The sequence below is a fragment of the Dasypus novemcinctus genome, chromosome 4 (genome assembly GCF_030445035.2).
Source record: "Dasypus novemcinctus isolate mDasNov1 chromosome 4, mDasNov1.1.hap2, whole genome shotgun sequence".
Classification (NCBI taxonomy): Eukaryota; Metazoa; Chordata; class Mammalia; order Cingulata; family Dasypodidae; genus Dasypus; species Dasypus novemcinctus.
The window spans coordinates 15,683,964-15,704,278 of record NC_080676.1 but is presented as its reverse complement, the minus strand read 5'-3'; positions in this window follow the sequence as shown (position 1 = coordinate 15,704,278).

Below are 20,315 nucleotides of genomic sequence, written 5' to 3'. Positions count from 1 at the left end.
ATTTGGTTTTAAACATGTTGAATTGGTATTGTCTTTAAGTCCTTCAAAAGGATTCGTTAAATAAGCAAGCGGGCATCTTTCCATCTAGTATATCTCTGAAGAGACAGATTGACCATGTGAGAATTAAAGGACCCATAGAGATCTGAGTAATCTCTGATTTTCTTCAAGACTGTCCTTAAGAAATATTTGAAAATATACAAAGATGATGAATCATTCATTCATTCATTCACTCAAGTTATGTTTTATGGAAATATGTACTAGAAGTTAGGCACATTGTCCTTACCTTTAAGGTTCATTCAACAAATATTTGTTGAATCTATGATATGTACAGCGGTAAACAAAAGGTACAAGGTACCTGCCCTCATGGAGCTTACATTCTAACAGAGACAAATAATATTCCAACAGATAACTCTAATGTAATCATAGGTGATAATAAACACCAACGAAGAGTCTAACACTTAGTATCTAAAACAATAAACTTACTTAAGGATCTATTGTTTCCTTAAGTAAAGGAGGACTGGGCTTCTAAAACACAGTTTCAAAGCAAAGAACAGATCTTATCTTTTTCAGATTTGGAAAAGCATGGATATTAGAAGCTGGCCTGTTGAATTTATAGGTCATGGATACAAACTTAACAGAGTAAGAGCACTAACTGGCTTTCATAAGTGGGGTGAAAGGGAAACCACTGGCTGGTACACTTTAGACGTGTGAGTACTGTTGTGAAACTGTCACTGATTGATTCAACAGGTTTAATACTGCTTCCGATTGTTATTCATTGCTATGGTGAACAACGGTCTATTCTTTCCAAGAGGGTGGGAAGTTTACATTCTTAACATTCCGAAGAAAAATAAATCAGGACAAAGAAATAGAAACAAATGAGAAGTCTGTCACATTTGAGTAGAGACCCCCAAATAAGCAAGCAAGTCAAAGAATATTTACTAAGAACAAATGTGAAGGCTATAAACAAAGAGCTTGCTTGGCAACTCTGGAGAACACGGGAGTCTGCATGACAGAAGGAGAGTGGGCAGGAAGGCACAGGTGTGAGTTTCAGTAGGAAAGGTGGCCAGGCACTAGATCACATTGCATTTTGTAAGGCAACACAAGGACGGGGAACGGATAAAATCTGGCATTTGATTGGACATTGGATATAAGGGATATTAAGAGTTCAAGAATAACTCCCCAGTTTCTGTTGTAGGAATCTGACGGTATAGCTGAACCACATGCCAAAACAGGTATAATTCATTCAGTATTACAGGTGCTGTGAAAAAAGAATGTACATAAAGGTACAAAAAAGGACCACAATTGAGGGTGGATGGTTAGAAACCAGCACATAATATCCTGAAGGAAGGAGACTAAAACTGATTACATAAATCACCTATACTTTCCTACAAAAGAGAGGTTTTTGTGTATAGCACAAAACTATATCTGTAGGCTCGGGTTATCATCCAGACTGTGTATGTAGCACTTCACCAAAATTCTGATGCAAGTCAGCCTTAAATAGAGGGCTATATACATTTATTATTATTTTTATTATCATCATGAGAAAAAACAAAATAAATTTTCAAGACTTCACAATTTCCTCTTATTCTTATGTTTACTGCCCTATGTCATAACCTTTCCAATTGCTCAAAAGAAATTATTGTTTATAATATTTTGACATTCTCAGGTTCAGCAATAAATACAACATTTTTTAAATTTGTTTTTTAGTTTCTCTTTATATGTATGCTTTGGTATATGTGAGTTATCATAGAAGGAAAAAACTTTTGAATAAAAATTCTCAAACTACAAATGGATTTTGTCCATTTCTTATACTATGATTTTCTTTTGCCATAAAAATAAGTGGAGATTGTAGGTGACATGTTTTGTGGCTTGTCATAAATATTCAGGTGTAAAATGGTAGGCATCACAAATTCAAATAATTTAAAGTAAACAATTAAAGAATAAATGATCTTTGTTCAAAAGAAAGTAAAAAATAATCGAAACCTTGGCAAAGTAAAAGAGAAAACCCTAGTTGATTTTATAAGTATCTGCCAGGTATTATTACCAAAATGCATTGTCAGAGCATTCCTTATTTAATAATAAATATCAGGTTTTTAAAGCTCAATTCGATATTCCAAATATGAAAATTAGGACCTTGCCTAAAACAAAACTGAAATAGGATGAAATGCTTTTTGAATATGTAAAACCTAGCATTAAAGAGCACACAGTAGGTACTGCACTAGACTTCTGACAAACATCTCTTCAACTAATTTCAATACAACACAACAAGATCATTGTAAGATCAGATATACAGATGAAGAAATTGATATTCGGAAAGATGAAGTGACTTGCCAGATTTTTCAAATCTGGTAGCTTCCTATTCATGTCCTATGATGAGTGGACAGGAGATAGCAGAAGAATTTTTAAAATTCATGGATGGAGAATTTGGTAATCTAGGAAAAAGGTCTTCTAATCTCCTTAAGAGCTGAGTAAGTAATGTCCTCACTAATAGTGTAGATTATGGGAGAAGCAATGAATAAATAACAATTTAAAATTTTCATCCGTTGACAGTATATCTGTGGTGTTTTTATGGATATTTCTGTGCTTTTCTTCTACACATAAAAAGATTAAACAATTAATGTGCAAACCTGAAAAAAACTCTTTATACAAGGTTTAAATGATATTGGAGAAAGGTTTTTAATAGCTTATCAAACATAGAAGATTTACAAAATATATCCTCTGTTCAATATATCATAAATATCTTTTATCACTTGATTGCTTTTGAAATAAAATTTTATTGAAGAATATCATTCATATATGAACATATTAAACTAGAAGTATATAGCGAAACTTGCGAATTTACAAAACAAACATGTATGTCCTCATACAAGGCTCCCAAATATTTCCCCACCACCACCACCTCGCATTGTAGTGAAACATTTGTTACAAACTATGAAAGAAACTTGCCAAAATATTACTACTAACTATAGCCCATATCTTACATTTGGTATATTTCCACTCAATCCACCCTATTATTAACAGCCTGTATTAGTATTACATATCTGTAGTCATTCACCAGAGAACAATCTCATATTTGTCCTTTTAACCACAGTTCATCTTCCACCACTGGATTCTCTGTGTTATGCAGTCCCATGCTTTGTACAATCCATTGAAAGTGTACACTCAATGACTCTCATTTTCATCAGTTGTGCTGTCATCACTAAGTCCATTTTAGAACTTTTTCATTGCCCCAAAAGGAAGAATTCAATGCCCCTTATTCCCCACTAATATTGTCCCTGAGAATTGAAATAATATCTTCTTTGCCTTTGCTGCAAAATAGTACAATATTACTGGTAACTATCATCCTTTAGTTATATTTGTTGTAATTTTCCTTTTTATTGCTATATTCTTAGCACTTGTAACAGAAAAGCATTCTTGTATTTATACTATTAAACACGATCTTCATCCACCATTGCAATCATTTATATATTAACTAAATTATTCTCTAGTTTCCTTTCAATTGGCATTTATGTCCACATACTACCCATCCCACCACAGTAACATTTTTAAGTCAGTAGTTAGTTATACTCACTATAATGTGTTAGAATCAACTCTATTTGTTTCCACACTTTAAAAATTAACCTTTATAATAATGCTACATGCATTCAGCATCAGCTCCCATTCTCAATCCCCATTCCATTTCCTAGTAACCTATACATTAAGAGTTTAACTCTGTGAGCTTATTCATCATATTTAGTTTATATTAGTGAGACCATACAATATTTTTCCTTTTGTGTCTGGCTTATTTCACTCAACACAGTTTCCTTTAGGTTCATGTATGTTATCATATGCATCCTGATTTCATTTCTTCTTACAGCTGAATAAAATTCCATTGTAATCTATACCATATTTTGTTTATTCATTCATAGGTTGATGGGCACTTGCACTGGTTCCATATTTTAGCAATTGTGAATAATGCTATGAACATTTGTGTCTAAATGGCAGTTTGTGTCCTTGCTTTCAGTTCTGAATATATTCCTAGTAATGGTATTGCTGGATCACATAACTGCTCAATATTCAACTTCTTGAGGAACTGCCAGACTGTCTTCCACAGAGGCTGCACCATTCCACATTCCCACCAACAGTGAAAGAGTGTTCCTTTCTCCTCATTCCTCCTAGCACTTGTAGTTTCTAGATAATGGCAATTCTAGATGGTGTGAAATGGTATCTCAATGTAGGTTTGATCTACATTTCCCTAATAGCTAGTGATGGTAAGTATTTTTTTCAAGTGCCTTTTAGCCATTTGTATTTTCTCTTTGGAGAAATGTCTATTCAAGTCTCTTGCCCATTTTTAATTAGGTTGCTTGACTTTTTATCATTGATTTGTATGTTTTATTTCTATAGTATGAATATCAAACTCTTATTGGATATGTGGTTTCCAAGTATTTTCTCTCTTCGAGTAGGCTGCTTTTTTACTTTCTTGAGTCTTTTAAAGACCAAAAGTGTTTCATTCTGGGAAGTCCCATTTATCAATCATTTTCTTTTGTTGCGTGTGCTTTGAGTGTAAGGTTTAAGAAACTCCTACCTACCACAAGATATTGAAGATATTCTCCTACATGTTCTTCTAAGAGTTTTACAGTTGTATATATATATAGGTCCTTGATTCATTTTGAGTTCATCTTTGTATAAGGTATGAGATATGGGTCCTCTTTCTTTCTTTTGGATATGGATATCCATTTCTCCCAGCACCATTTGTTGAATAAACTTTCCTGGCCCAGCTGGGTTGGTGGGCTTCATAGCCTTGTCAAAAATCACTTGACTGTAGATGTGAGGGTCTATTTCTGGGTTATTGATTCAGTTCCATTCTTTATGCCAGTACTATGCTGCTTTTACCTCTGTATCTATGAAATATTATTTAAGTCAAGAAGTGAGAGTCCTCCAACTTCTTTCTTCTTTTTTAAGGCATTTTTGGCAATCCAGGGCCCCTTACCCTTCCAAATAAATTTGATAATTGGCTTTCCCATTTCTGCAGAAAGGGATGTTGGGATTTTTATTGGGATTGCATTGAATCTGTAAATCAGTTTGGGTAGAATTAACATTAACCATATTTTGTCTTCCAGTCCATGAAAATGGAATGCCCTTCCATTTATTTAAGTCTTCTTTGATTACTTTTAGCAAGGCTTTATAGTTTTATGAATACAGTTCCTTTATGTCCTTCAGTCTGATTATTTCTAAATGTTTGATTCTTTTAGTCACTATTATAAATGAATTTTTTTTAATTTCCTCCTCAGATTGCTCATCAGTAGTGCATTAAAATGCTACTGACTTTTGCACATTAATCTTGTATTCTACACTCTGCTGAACTCATCTATTAGTTATAATAGCTTTGTTGTGGGTTTTTTCAGGATTCTCTAGATATAGGATTATATCATCAGTGAATAGTGAAAGTTTTACTTTCCTTTCCTATTTAGGTGCATTTTATTTCTTTAACTATCCTAATTGCGCTAAAAGATCTTCTAAAACAATATTGAATAAGAGTGGTAACAGTGAGCATCCTTGTCTTATTTGTGATCTCAGTGGGAAAGCTTTCAGTCTTTCACCATTGAGAACAATGCTAGCTATAGGTTTTTCACATATGCATATGCACTTTATTTTGGGGGGGAATATAATTTTATTTTCTTTTTTAAATATGTTATTGTCTTTTTATAAAGGGACATAGATCATGAAAAATGTTACATCAAAAAATATGAGACTCCCATATACCCAAATCCCCACTCACCCCCACACCTCCCACATCAACAACCTCTTTCATCAGTGTGTCACACTCATTGCATTTGATGAATGCATTTTAGAGCACTGTTACACATGGATTATACTTTACATTGTAACTTATACTCTCCTCCAGTCCATTCAGTGGATTTGGCAGGATATATAATGTCCTGCATCTGTCCCTGCAGTGTCATTCAGGACAACTCCAAGTACTGCAAATGCCCCCATGTAACACCTCTTCTTCCCTCTCCCTGCCCTCAGTAACCCCCATCGGCACTGTCTCCACATCAGTGGTACAATTTCTTCCATTGCTAGAGTTACAATAATTCTATAGTAGAATACCAGTAAGTTCACTCTAATCCATATTTTATTCCTCCATCCTGAGGACACTGGAATGGTGATGTCCATTACACCTCTAAATCGAAAGGGGGCTTAGATCCCACATGGCTAATGGATGGAATTCTCCTGCTTGCAGTTGTAGACTCTCTCGGTTCCCTGGTGTGGTGGTTGACCGTCCTCAACTCCCTGTTAGATAACCTGGGTAAGTTAAATGAACCAGAGAGTAGGAGTTGCAATTCTGTTGAGGCTCTGGTCCCAAATGGCATATGGACAGTCCAGAGATTCAAGTTTCCTAGCCTACATCAACCCCAGCACCAACCACAGGTTCAGTAAAAGTGGCAGAAGAGGCATATGTAGAGAGGTCACATTTGAGCCCATCACTCTCAGGAGTACTAATTCCAAAATAGGGCCCACTGGCAAGGCACTGAACCCCAGAGCCATCTGCCATGACTATAGGACCTGGGTTCTCCATAACCCTTAGGAGCACCTTTACCTGGGGTTGTATCCTTTGGCTGTCTCTGGGATCCTGCTGAGATTGGTGTAAGCACAACCACTCTGATAGCCTCCTGACTCGTTTTGAAGTCTCTTATCCATATAAACTCACTTGTCTTTACATTTCCCCTTTTATTTGAGGTCTTTTTCTAGTTACATTACCAGCCAGTGCTTGGGTAAACTCCCTCAGCAACAGGGAGTTTCATCCCTGGGAGTCATGTCCCACTCTGGGGGGAAGGTAATGCATTTCCATGCTGAGCTTGGCTTAGAGAGTGGCCACATTTAAGCAACATGGAAGCTCTTAGGAGGTAACTCTTAGGCAACCTGCATCTCCAGGCCTAGTTGAAATTTCAAGTACACAGGCTCACAAGCATAGTCATCAGTACCAAGGGCCCATCATTGGACCATCCTCCTTCACTGGGGCACTGTTGCTCTTTCACTAGGGAGTGCGACAGATCTCCCAAGGATAGGAAGTCAACGCTCTCTCAGCTGCCGTGTGTAACTCTACCCACTAAGACAATACCCAATGAACATCCAAACATAACTATATACCCTATATGCATGCCTTGGAGAACTCCCTTCCATCCACAAATCCTCCGTCAATGACACCCCACACCAGTACTCCTTCCCTACCATAGTTGTACCCCTCTGTGGTCCAAAACTTCTTCAAGAATGAAGCCTAATAAATTGCCAAATTCATTCAGTAGGAAAATGAAATAGTAATGACATGTTTAAGGATTAGAAATGAAACATAAAATAATTTAGAAAAAATAAAATAAAATAAAAAAATAATTTGGAGTGCTAAAAAATGAAAAACCTAAAACTTTTTTTGATGTTTTGTCTTTCACTACTGTAATAGGTGTTGCCCTGTATGTACAGCGACAAGGCAATTTCTTTAATTTCTTCCTCAGTGTCTACATCCTTTTTTTAAAAAAAAACTTTTTTATTATGTCTTCAGAAAAGTTTTAGGTCATAGTAAAGTCTCATATATAATATAGGGGACTCCAGTATACCCAACATCAAACCCTTTCCCCCTTCCCCAGCAATGAACTTTTTACATGTGGATGTTACATTTGTAACAACTGATGTACAGATATTGAAACATGGTTACCAACCATGGTTCCATTATGGTTTACATTATTATATATATTTTGGACTGTACACTTATATAAATTTTGGTTACATTATGGTTTACATTATAGTTTTTACATTTTAGACTATATACCTTTATATATTTTTGGTGAAATTTAACATGGCCTGTGTCCATCAATGCGTGATCTTGCAGAACACTTCTATTGCCCCCCACTTACCTATTCTTTCATCTATTCTATTCCTCTCTCCCCCTCCCCTTGGGGCACACAGTGAAAACCAAGCTTCACTGCTTGAAGGGCAAGATTCATAGGTACTTGCAACAATGTTGAGGGCTTGATACACTAGTCTGTTCTCCCGGATTGGGAGCCACCCATGCTCTCAAGAGATGCCCTTCTCTCTGTTTGAGAACATCAGGCCTCCCCAGGATGGGGGTACAACACATTCTTGCTCATTGTACGTGTCTCCTCCCATTGATCTGACACACTATGACAGGATAACCACTCACACAAAGTCCCTAGAAGCCTGCCCCAGGTGCACCTTGTGCCAAATGCCCCCGTCAAACACCTTAAACTAGTAACCCTTGCTTACTATATTTTCTAAAGAGTTTTCTCAACATTATAGTTTCAACTACATACCTGACAATTTCCCATGTTCACCTGCTTCCCCCAATCCTCCCCCCAACCATGGACCATCTGACCCATCCTCCCAACTGTAGCCCCCCACAAGCCTGCAAAGCCCCAACCAATAGTATCCCTATGCCCCCTGTTATCCCTTCACTGCACAACTACTTACCTCCCCTTTATCATAGGTTTCATCCATGTAGGTGTTGGCTCACAACCTTCCTCTCCCCTGCTATTTTCTGTAAGTCTATTTTCAGTCTCTAGCTCTCTGAGACAGCTTGATTTGTTTACTTCATATCAGAGAGTTCATGTAGTATTTGTCCTTCAATGCCTGGCTTGCTTCACTCAACATAAGGTCCTCAAGATTCATCCATGTTATTCCATGTGTTAGTACTGTACCCCTTGTTACAGCTGAGCAGTATTCCCTTGTATGTATAAACCACATTTTGCTTATTCATTGATCTGTTGATGGGTATCTGGCTTGATTTGAACTTTTGACAACAGTGATTAACGCCACTATGAACATTGGTGTGCATATATCAGTTTGTGTTCTTGTTTTCTGTTCTGCTGGTTCATATGGCGAATCTATAGCTAGTTTTTTTGAGGAATTGCCAAACTGTTCTCCACAATAGCTGGATCCTATTACATTTCCACCAGCAGTGGATGAGGGTTTCCATTCCTCCAAATCTTCTCCAATATTATATTCCTCTCTTTTTTTTTTTATTGGCCACCAGTCTAATGAGTGTAAGATGGTATCTCATTGTAGTTTTTGTTTGCATTTCCCTAAGAGCTAGTGATGTTGAGCATCTTTTCATGTGCTTTTTAGCTATTTGAATGTTTTCTTTGGAGAAGTGCCTGTTCAAATCTCTTGCCCACTTTTTAAGAAATGGATTGTTTGTCTTTTTGTTTTTGAGATATAGTATTTCTTTATATATCCTATCAGATATATGGTTACCAAATATTTTCTGGCATTGGGTAAGCTGCCTTTTCACTTTCTTCATAAACTCCTTTGAGGTGCAAAAGGCTTCAAGTTCGAGAAAGTCCAATTTATCTATTTTTTCTTTCATAGCTTGTGCTTTGGTTGTGAAGTTCATGAAGCCATTTCCTATTACAAGGTCCTGTAGATTGCTTCCCTACATTGGTTTCCAAGGTCTTTATGGTCTTGGCTCTTATATTCAGCTCTTTGATTGATTTTTGAGTTGATTTTTTATAAAGTGTGAGATGGTATTCCTCTCTCATTCTTTTGTATATGGATATCCAGTTCTCCAAGCAACATTTGTTGAAGAGGCCATTCTCTCACAGGGAAGTGGGTTTGGTGGCCTTGTCAAATATCAGATGACTGTATATGTGAGGATCTGTATCAGAATTCTGAATTTGGTTCCATTTTTCAACATGTGTATTCTTGTGCCAATACCATGCCATTTTGACCACTATAGCTTTGTAGTATGTTTTAAAGTCAGGTAGTGTGATTCCTCTGATTTCATTTTTCTTTTTCAATACGTCTTTGGCTATTCAGGGCCTGTTTCCCTTAGAAATAAATTTCATAGTTATTTGAAATTAAATGAAATTCCAGTTCATTAAAAAATCCTGTGTTGATTTTTATTGGGATTGCATTAAATCTGTAGTTCATTTTGGGTAGGATAGATATTTAAATGATATTTAGTCTTCCTATTCATGAACAAAATATTCTTCCATTTATTTAAGTCTTTTTTTATTTCCTTTAATATTGTTGTGTAATTTTCTGTGTATGAGTCTTTACATCTTTAGTTAAATTTATTCCTAAGTATTTGATTTTTTTATTTACTATTGTAAGTGGTATTTTTTCTTGATTTCTTCCTCAGATTGCTAATTATTGGTGTACAGAAATGCTACTGATTTTTGTGCATTGATCTTATAACCTGCGACATTACTGAACTTATTTAGAAGTTCTAGAAGCTTTGTTGTAGATTTCTCAGGGCCTTCTATGTATAGGATCATGTCATCTGCAAATAGTGAAATTTTGACTTCTACCTTTCCAATTTGGATGACTTTTATATCTGTTTCTTGCATCAGTGTTCAAGCAAGTACTTCTAACACAATCTTAAATAGGAGGGGTGATAGTGGGCACCCTTGTCTTTTTCCTTATCTTAGAGGAAAAGATTTTAGGATTTCACCATTGTAAATGATGTTATCTGTGGATTTTTCATATCTACCTTTTATCATGTTCAGAAAGTTTCCTTCTATTCCTATCTTTTGCAGTGTTTTTATCAGGAAAGGGTGCATATTTTGTTGAATGCTTTTTCTGCATCTATAGATATGATCATGTGATTTTTTTCTTTCAATCTGTTTATGTGGTGCATTACATTGATTGATTTTATTATGTTGAACCATCCTTGCATATCAGGGACCCACTTGGTTATGGTGTGTAATTCATTTGATGTGTTGTTGAATACAATTTGCAGGTATTTTGTTGAGGATTTTAACATTTAGGCTCATTAGAGAGATGGGAGTGTAGTTTTCCTTTCCTATGGTGTCTTTGTTTGGCATTGGTATCAGGGTAATTTGGCATCATAGAATGAGTTAGACAATATTCCTTTTATTTCATTTTTTTGGAAGAGTTTAAGCAAGATTGGTGTTAGTTCTTTCCAAAATGTTTGGTAGAATTTACCTGTGAAGCCATCTGGCCTGGGGCTCTTCTTAGTTGGAGGTTTTTAATGACTGATTCTATGTCTTTACTTGTGATTGGTTGGTTGACATCATCAATTTCTTCTTTTGTCAATGTAGGCTGCTTTTGTTTTTCTAGGAATTTGTCCATTTCCTCTAAATTGTCCTTCTTATTGGCACATCACTTTTCAAAGTATCCTTTTATAATAGGCTTTATTTCTGTGGGGTCAGTGGTGATATCCCCTTTCTCATTTCTTATTTTGTGTATTTACACCTTCTGTTTTTTTTATTTGTTATTCTAGCTAAGGGCTTGTCAATTTTATTTATCTTCTCAAAGATCTTTGCTTTGTTTATTTTTTCTAGTGCTTTCTTATTTTCTATTTCATTTAGTTCTGCTCTGATCTTTGTTATTTCTTTCTTTCTTCTTCCTTTTGGGGTTAGTTTGTTGTTTGTTGGTTTTTTTTGTTTTTTTTTTTTTTTACTAATTCCTTCAAGTGTGTACTTTGGTCTTCAATTTTAGCTCTTCTTTCATGATATATGAATTTATGGCTAAGAATTTCCCTCTCAATACAGCTTTTGCTGCATCTCATAACTTTTGATATGTTTTGTTGTCGTTTTCATTAGTTTCAAGATAGTTACTAATTTCTTTTGGGATTTCCTCCTTGACCCACTGTTTGTCTAAGAGTATGTTGTTTAACTTCCAGATCTTTGTGCCTTATCTGGTTCTCTGGCCTTTGCAGATTTCCAACTTCATTCCACTGTGGTCAAAGAAATTATTTTGTGTGATTTCAACATTTCTGAATTCATTGAGACTTTCTCTGTGGGCTACCATGTGGTCTATCTTGGAGAATGATCGATGTGCACTTGAGAAGAGTGTGTATCCTGCTGTGTTTGAGTGTAGTGTTCTGTATATATCTATTAGGTCAAAATCATCTAATATATTATTCAAAGTTTTGTTTCTTTTTCCATTCTCTGCTGAGATGTTCTGTCTAATGATGATAATGGTGTATTAATGTCCTCCACTATAATTGTAGAGGCATCTATTCCTCCACTTAGTTTTTCCAGTGTTTGCCACACATGTTTTGAGGTGCCCTGATTAGGTGCATAAATATTTATGACTGTTCTTTCTTCTTGAAAGATTACCCCTTTTGCTAATATGTACTGTCCATCTTTGTCTCTCACAATAGTTTTGCATTTAAAGTCTATTTTGTGTGATATTAGTATAGCTACTCCTGCCCTTTTTTGGTTATTGTTTGCTTGTAAGATTGTTTTCTAGCCATTCACTTTCAAGCTCCTTGAATCCCTGGGTGGGTTTCTTGTAGACAACATAAAGATGGGTCCTCTTCCTTATCCATTCTGCCAATCTGTGTCTTTTGACCAGTGAGTTTAATCCATTAACATTCAGTGTTATTACTCTCAAAGAATTACTTACATTAGCCATATTTTCTTTGGATTTGTCCATATCCTATGTTGTTTTTATGTCCATTTTTGTCTTTTTAGTTGTTCTTACACTCTCCTCCAAGTCTGTCTCTCCTGCTTTTTTCTTTCAACCTGCAGAACTCCCTTTAGTATTTCTTGAAGGGCAGGTTTCTTATTGGCATACTCTCTTAGCTTCTGTTAATCTGTGAATATTTTGAACTCTCTATCATTTTTGAATGCCAGCTTTCCTGGATAGAGAATTCTTGGCTGAAAGACTTTTCCTTTTAGTACTTGACTATGTCATACCACTGCCTTTTTGCCTCCATGGCTCCAGATAAGAAAGCAGCAATTAATCTTATTTAGCTTCCCTTGTATGTAATAGTTCTCTTTTCCCTTGGTACCTTCAGTATTTTTTCTTTGTCTTGAGAATTGGATAATTTGACAAGTATATGTCTTGGAGTAGGCCTGTTGAAATTTATACTTTTTGAGGTGTGCTGAGCTTCCTGATCATATATCTCCATCTCCCTCAATAGTTTTGGGAAGCTTTCAGCCATTATTTCCTTCAACACCCCTTCTGTCCCCTTTTCCTTCTCCTTCTGGGATGCCTTTAATGCATATGCTTGTACATTTTGCATTGTCATTCAGGTCCATAAGTCCCTGCTGGATTTTTTCTGTCTTTTTATCTATAAATTCTACTATCTGTTTGATTTCAGGTGTACTGTCTTCCACATCATGAATTCTTTCCTCTGAGTGTTCAAATCTGCTGTTATTTGCTGAGAGTGTATTTTTATTTCTTGGATTGTACCATCATCACCATCATATCTGATATCTTTTAGTGTATGTTTATAATTTCTTCAGTATGCTCTCCAAGTGTTTTCTTAATATCCTTAATCTCTTCCTTCACTTCATTAAGTTGGTCTGTGATATTTGTTTGGAGAGCTTTGATTAGTTCCTCGATGTTCTGCTCCTCTTCCTTGTTTTTAGTTTGTTAATTGGACTAGGCCATGTCTTCCTGATTATTGGTATGGTTTGTAATTGTTTGTTGCTGTCTGACCATTATATCTTGATGGTTTGTTCAGATGATTAGCTTCTCCTTTTAGTCTACAGTTTTATTTAGTTGCTGTTTTTGTGTGTGTTTTAAGTGTTCTCTTTGATAGTTTGTTTCTTCTTATTCTATTTCTTTGTTGTTGTCTAAGTTCCCTTGAAGGAAAAAGATTAGGACCACGGAAAGCAAAGGAGTAAGAAAAGAAAAGGCATAATAGTAGTATTAATAGTATATGTTAGCAGAAGAACCATGTAAGATCTAGTAGTATGAATATTAAACTCAAGTAAGCAGTATAGAATTGTAGGAATAAAAAGTAGAGTATTTACAGTGAAATGGGAAATTGAATATGGAGAAGAATATAGCATGAATTAAAATGTCAGTGTGATGAAGAGAAAGAGAAAGAGAAAAGAAAAACAATAGCAGAAAGAGTTAATAAAAAATAGAAAACAGAAGTGTTAGAAATAAAAAGCCAAAGAAATTGGGGGCTAAACAAAGAGAAGTGGAATGTAAGAAGAACAAGAAGAGGTGAAAAATAGAAAGATGTAGGAAGGGAAAGAGACAGTGTTGATAGTCAAAATTGGTACACATAGAAAAGAGGAATTCAAACAAGAAGAAACACAGCAAACAGGAAACAAGCCAGCAGCACCTAATTTAAAGAAAGGAGGGTGGGGATAAAGAAGAAGGAAAGTCAAGAAAACAATAAAACAGGTGAATCCAGAGGCAAGGAGTCAATCAATCATTAAGAAAAACCAGACTTCCTTCTTAAGCCCCTGTGGAACTGTCTGATAAAAATATATATTAGAATTATTTCTTCCCTTTTATCAATATGTAATGACCATCTCCATCTCTTATAACAGTTTTGCATTAAAAAAATATTTTTCCAATATTGGTATTGCTGTAGCAGATCTTTTTTTGCTTCCTATTTCTATGGAATGTCTTTTTCCAGTCTTTCACTTTCAACCTGGTTGTTTCCTTATATCTGAGGTGAGTCTCATGTTGACTGCGTATAGATAACTCATTTTTCAAAATCCATTCTATGAGTCTGTGTCTTTCAATTGGGGGATTCAATTCATTAACATTCAATTTTATTACTGTTAAGGCATTATTTATTTCATTCACTTTATCCTTTGGCTTTCCATTGTCAAATCTTACTATTGTTTGTCCTTTTACTCTTTAATTTACCCTTCCTAATAATCTTCACTTCTACAGTCCTCTCCAAGTCTCTCACCATTGTTTCTTCATTTCAGGCTGCAGCATTCCCTTTAGTATCTCTTGTAATTCTGGTCTTTTGGTATAATACTCTCTCAGTTTTTGTTAATCTGTGAAGACTTTAAACTCATCATCATTTCTGAAGGACAGTTTTGCAGGTCACAGAATTCTTGGCTAGCAGTTTTTCTCTTTCAGTACCTTAAATATATCATACTACTTTCTTCTCTCCTCCATTGTTTCTGATGAGAGTTTGAGCTTAATGTTATTGAGTTTCCCTTGTATATGATGCATTGCTTTCCCTTGCTGCCTTTAGGGTCTTCTCTTTATATGATATTTGTCATTCTGAATCGTAAGGTGTCTTGGTGTAGGTCTATTCAGATTTATTCTGTCTCAGGTGTGTTGTCCTTCTTGGATATTGACATTTATGTCTTTCATAAGAGTTGGGAAATTTTTGCTCATTATTTCCTCAAAGATTTTTTCTTCCCATTTTCCATACTCCTCTCCTTCTAGGACATTGATGAAACATATGCATATGCCTTTCATATTGTCTTTCAATTCCCTGGGACCCAGTAACATTTTTTCCATTCTTTTCTCTTTCTTTTACCCTGTCTATTCAAGTTCAGATATATTGTCTTCACTATCACTAATTCTACCTTTGATCAATTCAAGTCTGTTGTTAAATACCCCTATTATTTTTGTAAAGGTGGTACCAGAAATTGAACCCAGGGCCTTGTACATAGGAGGCAGGTGCTCAAACACTGAGATTCATCTGCTCCCCTCTAATGTATTTTTAATCTTATCCATTGTGTCTTTCATTCCCATAAGCTCAGTTACTTTTCTTTTCAGGCTTTCAAATTGTTCTTTATGCTCACCCAGTGTCGTCTTAATATCCTTTATCTCTTTAACCATATATTCCTTGAACTCTTTGAATTGATTTAGGAAATTTGTGTAATTATCATTGTTTAGTTGTGTTACATCCTGTATCTCATCAGGATATTTGATTTGTTCCTTTTCTGTACCATCTCTTCCTATTTCTTAGTATAGTTTGTATTTTGTGGGGTTTTTTTGTTTTTGTTTTTGCTTTTTGCTGCTGTGTAGGCATCTGAATATATTGATGAATTTACTCTGATGGTCGATTTCTCTCACTTACCTAGTGGTTTTGTTTCAGGGTTCTTCTTGTATTTTTGGTTAAACTTATTCTGAGTCTATAAAATTGCCCAGATTAAATTATCAAAATCAAGCCAGAGACTCACTAATGGAGTGTAGATATTCTCCCAGAGGTTTGGGACAAGGGAAACCTAAAAGTGGTTTTTCTCCTTGCAGTTTCCTGACTGGCCAGCATTTGGTGCTTGTTGGTGAATCTTTCCACGGAGGTGTCTCTTTCAACCTTTGCTTGCCTGTGATTCTGATATGGCCAGAGTCAAGAATAAAAATGGGTTTTGCTGTCCAAATTCACTAAAGAGAAACCACTCCCTCTGCTGCACCTTTTCTTCTCCCAGGGAGGAAGATATCTTTCTCCTCTCATTTGGCTTCAATAAACCATGGATTTTATACAGTCTGATATTGGGGGATGGATGCCATTCCCATATGCTATATGGGTTTACTAACTCATGGTTGTCATTTTGGATTATTTGTCTCTCTGTCCCTGCACTGTCTTTGTCTGCTGACCCACAAATGCCCCTTGGACTGCTTTATGCCTTTTTTTTTTTTTTTTTGAGCAAATTGAACCCTGGCTGCCTAGTCTGGTACCATATTCCCAGAAATTTCTCACTTGATTGCTTTTTCAAATTTAGTTTAGCATAAGCAAATAATCTATTAATACAATTTCAGTATACATTCTAACACCTAGACCATATTCTCAAGTACATTGAATGTTTTAAAATATATTATATTTTTAAAATATGTTGAAGGTTAGAAATAGAAAATACATACAAGACAAATAGAGAAATAAAATATAACATATATTTTTAATAAGTCTTTCATGCTGAAGATGGCAGCAACACTTCACATTATGACAGCTTTATGTTTAGCTACACCAGCAGAATTATGAAAATACAAATTTCTATTGAGTATTCATTTTATCGTTTCTATAATCTGTGAAAGAAAGCAAACTGATTTTGGGTGTGAGAGGTTGAACGCCAGTGTTATTTTTCTTATTAAGTGAGAAACAGACCACTTTTTATTGATAAAGCACACAAGAGTTTAGTAAATACCAGTTTTAATTAACAGAACTCTGTAGCCATTTGATATTATTGAAGAATTCCAAAAAGAAATATTGGATTATGTTTGTAAATTGATCTTTTCCTCTGGGCATATTAGATTATATTGGATTTCTAGGTTTACTTGATTAAGTAATTATGTAAACCTCTTGTGCCAGTGGGGTGTTGAGTACCCACCCTTCAGTGAGTGGGGACTCAGAGATAAAAGGCAAGTCAAAAGATAGAGTTAAGGGTTTTTGATGTTGGAGTTTGATGCTAAAGCCTTAAGTGGGAGTCCCAGGAAGAGAGGAACGCTGAACACAGATAGAAGCAAGATCCTGGAAGGGAGGAACCCAGGAAGGAACCCTTGCAGACGTTGGCAACCATCTTGCTCCAACACGTGAAAATAGACTTTAGTGAAGGAAGTAACTTATGCCTTATGGCCTGGTATCTATAAGCTCCTACCCCAAATGAATACCCTTTATAAAAACCAGCCAATTTCTGTTATTTTGCCTCAGCACCCCTTTGGCTGACTAATACAAACTCAATACAATTTCATTCAATTTACTAAATTCATATATTCCTACTTTTCTAAGGAAACTAAGTAACATTGAATTATCAAGCAGTTAAATAAAGGCAACCACAAAGAGAAAGCATGTAATTGAAAGTAGACTCTAGAGTTGATGAACTATTCCCCACCCCACTTAAGAGCTAAACAATCTGTACTCACGATCTGAAATTACTTGAAATTGTGCAGGAAAGCTCTTCATTTTGTTCACTTACATATTGCATCCTGATCATCTTTACAAGAAATTTATAGGCAGAGCTATCAAAAATATATGGAGTCCAATCTCTTCCTGGTTAGATAATTAAAGTCATCTAGCAAGGGTTAATAGATCTGACCATGGATGCAAATGCCTCACCATTTCTAAACTGATCTTTAAGATAGTAAATTTATAGGAACACACAAACCCCAATGAATATACTATCCAGAAATAGAGTAGGGATGGAAGTCTGGGAAAAAAACAATATAAAATAAAGAGAAATTGATTTTATCCTGTATGCATGATATTTCAACCTGGACTATATGTTCAAATCATATGGAGGATTTTTTTTTGAATACCAATACCCAAACCTCATTCCAGATCAGTTTAGTCAAAATCCCCAGCAGTATCTCCTGGACCACAGTACTCTTTTATTTAAAAAATAATGGTCAATTTATAAAGATGAAATTAGGTTAATAGTCATGTAGGGCTGGGGAAGGAATACTAAGTGTGTGTAGTCTTTCTTTTTGGAGTAATGAAATTGTTCTAAAAGTTTTTGTGGTGATGAATGCACAACATTGTGATTATATTAAAAGCCATTGATCATACACTTTGGCTAGATTGTATGGTATATGAAACTATCTCAAAAAACTGCTTAATAAATAAATAAGCAATTGTGCAAGAATAGCCAAAAATAGCACCTATGTATAGCAGGGAAGCATAGAGAGATAAAGGGTTAGTGAGTTTGTTTTTTATTTATTAGTAATAGTATTAAAATAATGAAGATACTCTAATGATGATTGAGGTGACAAATGCTCAACTACATGATTATATCAAATACTACTGATTGAACACATTGGATGAATTGTATGCTTTATTAACATGCATTAATAAAATTTATTTGTTAAAAAATTCTACATAGATAATTCTAATGTGCAGCCAGTGTCACAAAAAAAACTGCCCCTCCCATCTTGACAAAATAGTATACATTTTATTTTTAAATTCAAATCCCAGAAATAGCTTTCAAAAGCTTCAGTAACCTGTCTCTCCTTCACTTATATATATACTTCCCATTAGCCTGAGCCCACAGTACAGTCAAGTCCTTCTAGGATCACTGTTTAGAACCCTAATCTATTTTTTAACCCATATTTCAAATGTACTAACTGTGAAACGACAATAGTGGTACCATCACATATTTGTAGAATTCTTTAGTGTTTCTCAAAGTACCTGCAGACATGTGACCTGAGTTGAGCCTCATAAGAAAATTGCATGTAACATTGAAGATGAGCTGGTATATCTTCCATATATTGAAGACTTAGAAACTAAGAAGTAGAAAAATTGAATGGCTTTCTTTTACTTCATATTCACAGCTCTTTTAGCAATACCAGAATATAAGTTAAGAGATAATAAATAATGTTCAACAGTAGTGAATTGGTTAATAAATTATGGTTCATGTATAGAATGGAATTCTCTTTACTTAAAATGAGATTGGTAGGTGATAGACTAAAGAGTAGATAGGATGGAAAATATCTATACTATTGGAGCTGGAGATAAAAGCAAGTTATTTTGCAGAAAATTACAGAGCCATCACTCATTTTATTTGAAATAAAAATTTATTACGTGTGTGTGTGTGCACATTTATGAGAAATACAGAAAAGAGAAACAGAGAGAAAGACAGAGAAATGGAAAAGTTTAAATTTCTTATTTCCTGTGGCAGAAGTACAGACATGCAAATTATCTAACAGCCTTATAGCATTTTTCATTTGTTTTGTTTTTGTTGTTAGATATATGTTTAAAAGAATGATAGCAGAACTTAGGTCTGCTCTAAGGTATTTTAAATTTGTAATTCACTTTTTCACTAACATGTGCTAACTCTTCTGATCTTACAGTGGAAATGTAAAGATTTGAGAGAAGTTTTACGTTCCTAGATCTAAATCTGAGGAAACCATATGACTGTGATAAAGTTCAAACATTCACTCATTCCATGAGGTAAATTTCTTCAATGGGAATTTTCTTGAATTAAGTTAGTTGGACGGCTCTAATGGGTGGGATGACTAAATCTATTCAAGCTAGGGTGAGATGGTGTCTACAAAATGGTTAGGAAAAATGGTCATGCGTTCATAAATAGGAATATATACATATATATACAACATGATTCCTTGGCAATCAAGTCCCAGAACCACAGGAGAAATATTGGCTCTCATAACTATTTCTTAGAGTAAAGCTAGAGATATTTAAATAGTTGGGTTCTTAGGTAGGAATTAAACACATACACACACACACACAAAACTCTAGAGTATAACTTACAGACATAGAATGATGTTTTCTCTATATATGGGAAGCTAATATATGATAAAGGGGGTTTTTCAAAGCAAGTGGTTAGGATGTTTATTCATTGAATAATCATTCAATAAAATCTGCTAAGGAAAATGAATTAGCTAACATGGAGCCACCTTCAGTACACCTCATTCTTGACAATTTCAACTATGAAGCTTAATGTTTGTGTGGTGTGTGTACAAGAAAGATGAGAAAGAAAAGAAAAAACTTAGAATTCCTATTTGTTACAGTAATTGTGCAGGCATGCAATCATCTAAAAGTCATATCAATATTTTGTAAATATTTCTTTTAAAAGATAACAGTCAGGATATAGGTCTATTTTCTATGGACCTAGTTCTATTCTAAAACTAATTATTTTCTCATATTCTTAGTTTCTAGAGCTCCCCTAGTAAGACAAATCTTATCAATT